Genomic DNA, 7,112 nt, shown 5'->3' on the forward strand with positions numbered 1-7,112 from the left:
CTGAAGCCTTCGTGACAGGAAGTTGTGAGGAAGATGAATGTGACTAGTCTGCCCAGAATGGCTTCAGAGTGTGAGGTTAGCTGTGCCCAAGATGAGCATTCGGAAGAGGGCCTTATTCAGAGGAACCTCTCAAAGTCTGCTGGGCACCGTGGCTCCTGTGGCTCTGGGTCCCCTTCCCCAGCCACTTCAGGGCTTGCTCCATGATTCAGGAGAGCATGGGCCCAGCAGTACAGACAGCTCCCTCCCATGGCTGGCCTCCCCACTGTCAGTACTGAGCCTGGTTTGCAAGTCTCCAGGAACCAGCCTGAGCCCCAGGCAAGATCTGACTTTGAGGGGACCAGCCAGCTCCGTCTGGCAGGGATGTTACTTTGGGTTGTGTATTAGTCAGTGTTCACTAATTGCGGAAACAAGCCATCCCAACACATCAGGTTCAATACTATGATAGTCCTGTCCTTGTTCATGTCACAGTCCAATGCCAGTCGAAGGAGGCTTTGCTGCATGCCGTCACCCAGGGACCCAGTCCCCTCTATCTTGTGACTCTTCTCTCATCTACGGTCTCTTCATTCTGTTGGAGGACGGGACCGAAGACAGACTGAGGGTTGTGTGGGATGTTTTTATGAGCAATACCCAGAAATGACTGTACATCGTTTACACTCCCATCCTATTGGTGAGAATTCGGCCATGTGGCTCTACTTGGCTCTAACCCTTCCCTCCCACTCCTTCCCTTCTCCCCAGGCAACCGCTGACCCGCTCTCTGTCTCTGTGAATATTTGCATTTCTGTGCATTATGTACTCTGTTTTGGCGGACCTCTTTCCCTCCGCATACGTATTTTAAGATTCATCCACGTCTTGCACGTGTCCCCAGCTGTCACTTCCATTGCGTGGAAGCGCCACAGCTGTTTTCCCCTGGGACACGAGTGAGCAGACATGGTGGACACTGCTCACGTGTTGCATTAGCTCAGTGTGTTGTTCTGAGAACTGGAAAAACATTTTTAAAGCAAGAATACAATATACAGTATATTGAAATTACATTGTTTGCAACTGTTCGAATTGATATATTTTTACATTTTAACTTAAAAGTGTGTGGGAGCAGGGCTGGCTTCCCGCAGGTGCCCGCAGCCCGCACAGCCACACGTCCCTGTGCTCAGAAGGGCTCTGAGCTCAGCATAAAGGCAGCTGCTGCCTTCTTGAAGTTTCGTGTTTGAGCAAGGGGTATACACTGCCATTTTGCACTGAGCACTATAGTTTTTTTTATGGCCTTTCCTCTGTGCCTGTGTGCCCTCGTCCCCGATCTCTGGGCACTATAATTCATGTAGTTGCATAGAGGGCATGTAGTTTTTAAAATTGACTTTACAAGCATGCAGCTAAACAGCCGAAGGCCACTGGCCTTACTTAACCCTCAGGTCTGTGAGGGCTGACCTTGGAACACAAAATCCAGGGTGCTTTGCCAGTTCTTCTACTTTCCACCCTGTGATTCACGTTCCACTGCGACCTCAAGGCCAGAGGTACACAACTGAGTACAGGTACCCCACGTTTTACTGTGCTTGACGGTCTTGTGCCTCACAGGTGTTGGGGTTTTTACAAACTGAAGACAGCATCCACCGCCAGCAGGAAGATGATGACTTGCTTTACTGTGGGTGTCTGGAACCAAACCCACAGTACTGTCCAGCTTCGAGGTATGCCTGTGATTGTTTGAGTGGAGTAGAAGGAGGGGGAAATCATACAGGGCAATGTGAACTAAATAACCATTTTCGCGTAGTTGCCCATTCGCATGGGTGACGTGGGCACCCATGGGCCACACACACAGGTGCGCTTCGGACAGCTCCCGTGCAATGGGCGAGCCCCACCCAGCTCACCATCCTTGTCCAGGCCGGCTTCTGGGAAGAATTGGTTCCACCAGAGGAGGGCAGATCAGGGTCCCTTGAATCCTGAAGTTGGGCCTCAGCCTAACTGAGGACTTTCTTAGCACTCTTTGGGGCTACCCAAGCAGTGCTAAGAGAGTCAATCACTTCTGCCCCCTTCCAATCTTCCACCCTCTAAACTTGAGAATGGCCTTGCACCTTTGGGCAGGAGGGTGTGGGGAGAGGGGAGTTTAGAGGACATGAAATGATGCTGGGGAGGAGGAGAGATGGGGTCCAGTGTGAAAGATCCTGACTCCCAGGGCAAGAGCCGGGCTTCCCGTGAGGGCAGTAGGGCCTGGGTATGGGAAGGAATGAAACAGGGAGGCCTGCATGAGGCACTCTGTGGATGAAGCATGTTGGGCTTGGCCTTGGCCTCTCCAGGCCCTATAGACCTAGTTGTTACAGCAGCCATTGTATAGTACGCTGAACTGCGCAAATTTAATGGTTGTTTTCTAGGATGTAAAAAGAAAATTCTAATAAATTGCTTTATTAGAGTGACTGGTAATTGTTCCTAATTGTTATTATTATTTGAAAAGATTTTATTTATTTATTTTTTTAGAAAGAAGGGAAGGGAGGGAGAAAGAGGGAGAGAAACATCAGTGTGTGGTTGCCTTTCTTGCACCCCCTACTGGGGACCTGGCCTGCAACCCAGGCATGAGCTGTGACTGGGAATCAAACCAGTGACCCTTTGGTTCACAGGCCAGCACTCAATCCACTGAACCACACCAGCCAGAGCTGTTCCTAATGATTAATTAATCAGATCCCATGTTATAGGACCATGAGGGAAGACCATCAGGAGAAGGAGTGAAAACTTGGCAGACAGTGTTAAAGAATTTGAACTTGGCTGGGGAGGTGGAAACAAATCTCTTAAAGGAAAGAGAGACTTTCTGTTTTTCCCCACCCCCTCATGCACCTGACCTCCAAGTCTGGTTGATTCTGCCTTCAAAATATTTATTCCAGCAAGAAGGAATCTCTGTTCATAAATTCACCTGTGTAAGAAATATAACTAAAGCTTTCCATAACTCAACTTAATTTCTATTCTGAGCTCCCATTCTGCTGGAGCGGCAGAAACTTAATCTCTACTAATTGAGGGTTTTACCTGCTCCCTGGGATTATAGTTAAGGCCCAGGGATTCACGTAGTACTTTGGCGTGAGTGTGTGTGTTGGAGGATAGAGATCCCAAGGTGATCTGTGCACACAGGCATTCGTGGACGTGCCGTTGGTTCCCACTGGTTGCCGGAGAGACCTGGCTGTCTGCACTCACTCTCTGCTGGAACCGCAGCTCTCCTCCCACCTCAGGCCACCCTGGCCTGTGGGCATCCTGCTGCCGTTCCCTAAGGCCTTTGTGCCCAGATGCATCTGAGAGACATCTCCACACCAGGTTTCGCTGCTTCCGGGGGCAGCATTCCCCTCCCTCTTGGATTCTTTGCCCCTTCCTCAGACGCCTCTCTGCTCCTATCACTTCCCTCCATCCTCCTCTTCCTCTTCACTAGGCCCCTTGAAGCCCTCGTTTTTTTGGGGTTTCTGGAGGACCTCCAGTAGGTGGCGCTGTCTTCCTGACTAAGGTTCGAAACATGCTGAAAAATGGAGCAAAGGGGAGGCAGGTGAAGGCCAGCTTACTACCTTATCACTGCCAAGGCCAGGTCCAAGCTCTTGCTCAGTGTGGGCTTATAGATAACTGAGCCCCGGAGTTCAGCGGACTCCCCTGTACCCCTATCGTGGCAGCCCCACTGGGTGGGCCCCCTTCCCAGGGCCCCTGGAGGGGCAGCGAATGTACCCCCTGCAGGAGGGCAGATCCTAGGAGGAGGCAAGGCAGAGCTGAGCAGAGCATGTACCATGTTCCCCCAAATCTGCCCATCAAGGGAGCTACTCTCTCCTGCCTCCTCACTGAATCCTGGACCAGTTCTCCCCATCCTCTCACTCATCAAGAAGCCTCTTGCATCTTGCATCTTGCATCTGGGTCTGAGATTTCTCTCCTTTTCCCTGAGTCTTTTTGAAACAAAATACAGAAATACTTAAAACATCTTTTCTTAATAAAACTTTTGAAAATAGACCAGCGTGGGTAGAATTCTATAATGCATCCCCTGGCGGCCATCCCTCGGCTTCCACAGTTACGCAATCATGGCCAGTCCGAATTCATCTGCAACCTCCCCCCACTCGTGTGTTGTGTGAAACAAGTCCAACACATCACACCAGAATGACTCCTTATTTTGCTCTCTGCCCTGTCACCTCCCACCATGAGGGGCAACAAGCACAGAATGGACCAGCCACTTGAAAGCGGGAGGGAGGTGAATTACCAGAAAAAAAAACGAAGGGGAACATCAGGAAAACATCATCCTGTCACTGTTGTCAGGCGCTGTCCATTCATTTTCTTTGCCACCACTAGAGTCTAGGACTCATCATTTGTCTCTGGCAGCCACTGAGGAATTGTTTCCCTTGCTGATGTTTCTTTAAGTGACTGTCTGAATCAGAATCACTTGGAAAGCTTGTTGAAATGCAGATTGCTGTGCCTCTCTCCAGCCTCCCTGAATCCCACTCTGAGCGGGGTTCCAGGTGTCTTTTACAAGCAGCCCATGTGATTCTGAAGCATGGTGACACTGGGGACTGCCTTTTCCATAGAGGCTCTGTGCTGTCCCACATTGTCCAAAACACCAAGTCCGACCCTGTCACCCCCACTGAAGACAACCCAGGAGGCTCCTACCTGTAGGGTAAGTTTCAGGTGATCAGGCCTGGTATTGAGGGCCTGTGGCAGCCTCTTTCCCTGCCTGTCTGTCTCTTCCTTGAAGCCTGGGTTTCAGCCCCATCTTACAACTCTGACGTGCTCAACACTGTTTGCATTCTCTCCCCCGACCCCCTTGGGTCTGATAAACTCGTACTGCTCGTTTGAGCGCCAGTCCGAGGAGCTTTTCTCTGAAATCATTAGTGACTCACTCCTCTGTGCATGGCAATTGGAAGGCTTGGGAGTCAGTCAGGTTGCAATCTCAGCTCTGCCACTGACTGGATATGCGACCTTGCGAAGTCCTTGTTTTCTCTGGGTCTGGGTCTTATTGCCTAGACTGGGACAATGAAGGTTACAGCAGTGTCTCAGGGTTTCCAGATGTAAATGGAGAGCTTTGCACCGTAGGGAAGAAAAACTTGACCTCTGTTCCCTTAGGGTCTCCGGCTGCGTGGGGGAACTAAATTGACTTAGGACAGATCCATAGGAGAAAGGTGTACAGCTGACCCTTCTGCAAATGGGTTTGACCATGCCAGTCCACTGACACGTGGATTTTTTTTCTTTCCTTTCTTTTTTCAAAAACATTTTAAAGTATATTTTACTGATTATGTTGTTACAGTTGTCCCATTTTTTTCTCCCCTTTATCCCCTTTCTGCTCTGCACCCCCTACCCTCTAGCATTCCACCCCCCCTTTAGTTTATGTCCGTGGGTTGTACATGTAAGTTCTTCGGCTTCTCTATTTCCCATACTATTCTTATCCTCCCCGGTCTGTATTTTATGCCTACTAATTATGCTCCTTATTCCTTCTACCTCCCTCCATTCTTCTCCTCCCCCTTGCCACTGATAACCTCCATGTGATCTCCATTTCTGTGATTCTGTTCCTGTTCTAGTTTTTGGCTTAGTTAGTTTTTTTTTTTTTAGGTTTTGTTGATAGTTGTGTTTCTTGTCATTTTACTATCATAGTTTTTTGACCTTTTATTTCTTAGATAAATCCCTTTAACATTTCATATAATAAGGGCTTGGTGATGATGAACTCCTTTACTTGAGCTTATCTGGGAAGCACTTTACCTGCCCTTCCATTCTAAATGATAGCTTTGCTGGGTAGAGTCATCTTAATCTTGGATGTAGGTCCTTGCCTTTCATGACTTCGAATACCTTCCAGGCCCTTCTTGCCTGTAAGGTTTCTTTTGAGAAATCAGCTGACAGTCTGATGGGAACTCCTTTGTAGTTTTTTCTCTTGCTGCTTTTAAGATTCTCTCTTTATCTTTCATCTTGGCTAATGTAATTGTGATGTGCCTTGGTGTGTGTTTCCTTGAGACCAACTTCTTTGGGATTCTAGGCTTCCTGGACTTCCTGGAAGTCTATTTTCTTTTCCAGATTGAGGGAGTTCTCCTTTATTATTTGTTCAAAAATGTTTTCAATTTCTTGCCCTTGTTCTTCTCCTTCTGGCACCCCTATGGTACGGATGTTCGAACGTTTAAAGTTGTCTCAGGGGTTCCTAAGCCTCTCCTCATTTGTTTGAATTCTTGTTTCTTCATTCTGTTCCGCTTGGATATTTATTTCTTCCTTTTGTTCCACATTCTTGATCTGAGTCCCGGTTTCTTTCCCTTTACTGTTGGTTCCCTGTATATTTTCCTTTCTTTCACATTGTATAGCCTTCATTTCTTTATTTTGTGATTGAGCTCAATTCTGTGAGCATCCTGATTACCAGTGTGTGGAACTCTTCATCTGATAGGTTGGCTATCTCCTCATAGCTTAGTTCTTTTTCCGGGGTTTTGATCTGCTCTTTCATTTGGGTCATGATTCTTTGTCTTGGTGCACCAATCCAGATGAATGTTTCTTTAACTCCTTGGTTGTTGGACTTCCATGCAAATGATTTTTCTGGGGGTTCTGGTTGTTCTTATTTTTTAAATTGGTTATTGTCCTTCTTTTGTTTGTGCGAGGAAGTGAAGCGTTTCTATTTACATGTCCATATTGGCTGGAACCTTGGTCTCATTGTTCTTTGGACATGCTTTATCTTCAGTCATTACTTCAAATCCTTATAAGGATTTCTCCCTTAATCATGTCCTTGGGCACTTGAGCCTATTTTGTTAAGTTTAGTCTGCCCAGAGTTAGGAGTTTGTGTCTGGCTTTGATGGGTGGTGATTTGGTTGGCCTTTGGCCAAGCTCCAGAGAAATAACACAAGCATCATCTTGATGAACCATTCAGTTTCATGGGTCCTTTTAAAACCGTGCCTCTCTCCAGTCAAATGCTTAACTGCAGCATGTTTTTCAACTGTAACACCACCAACTTGCACACCTGGCTCTCTAACTGGTACAGTTTCACCAGTGACAATTTGGAATTGCAGAGGCCATTTTGGGGAGCTTTTAACCCTAAAAAGATTGTTCACTTAACAGATACCTTAGAACAAAAAGCAAAGAACCCCCCATGAAGAGATCATGCTTCCTGAAAAGGAGACTTATTTAATGTGGGAAGCATCCCACTCCTTCATTTC

This window comes from Artibeus jamaicensis, unplaced genomic scaffold, assembly GCF_021234435.1.
Source record: "Artibeus jamaicensis isolate MK-2021 breed Jamaican fruit bat unplaced genomic scaffold, CSHL_Jam_final contig_1085, whole genome shotgun sequence".
Classification (NCBI taxonomy): Eukaryota; Metazoa; Chordata; class Mammalia; order Chiroptera; family Phyllostomidae; genus Artibeus; species Artibeus jamaicensis.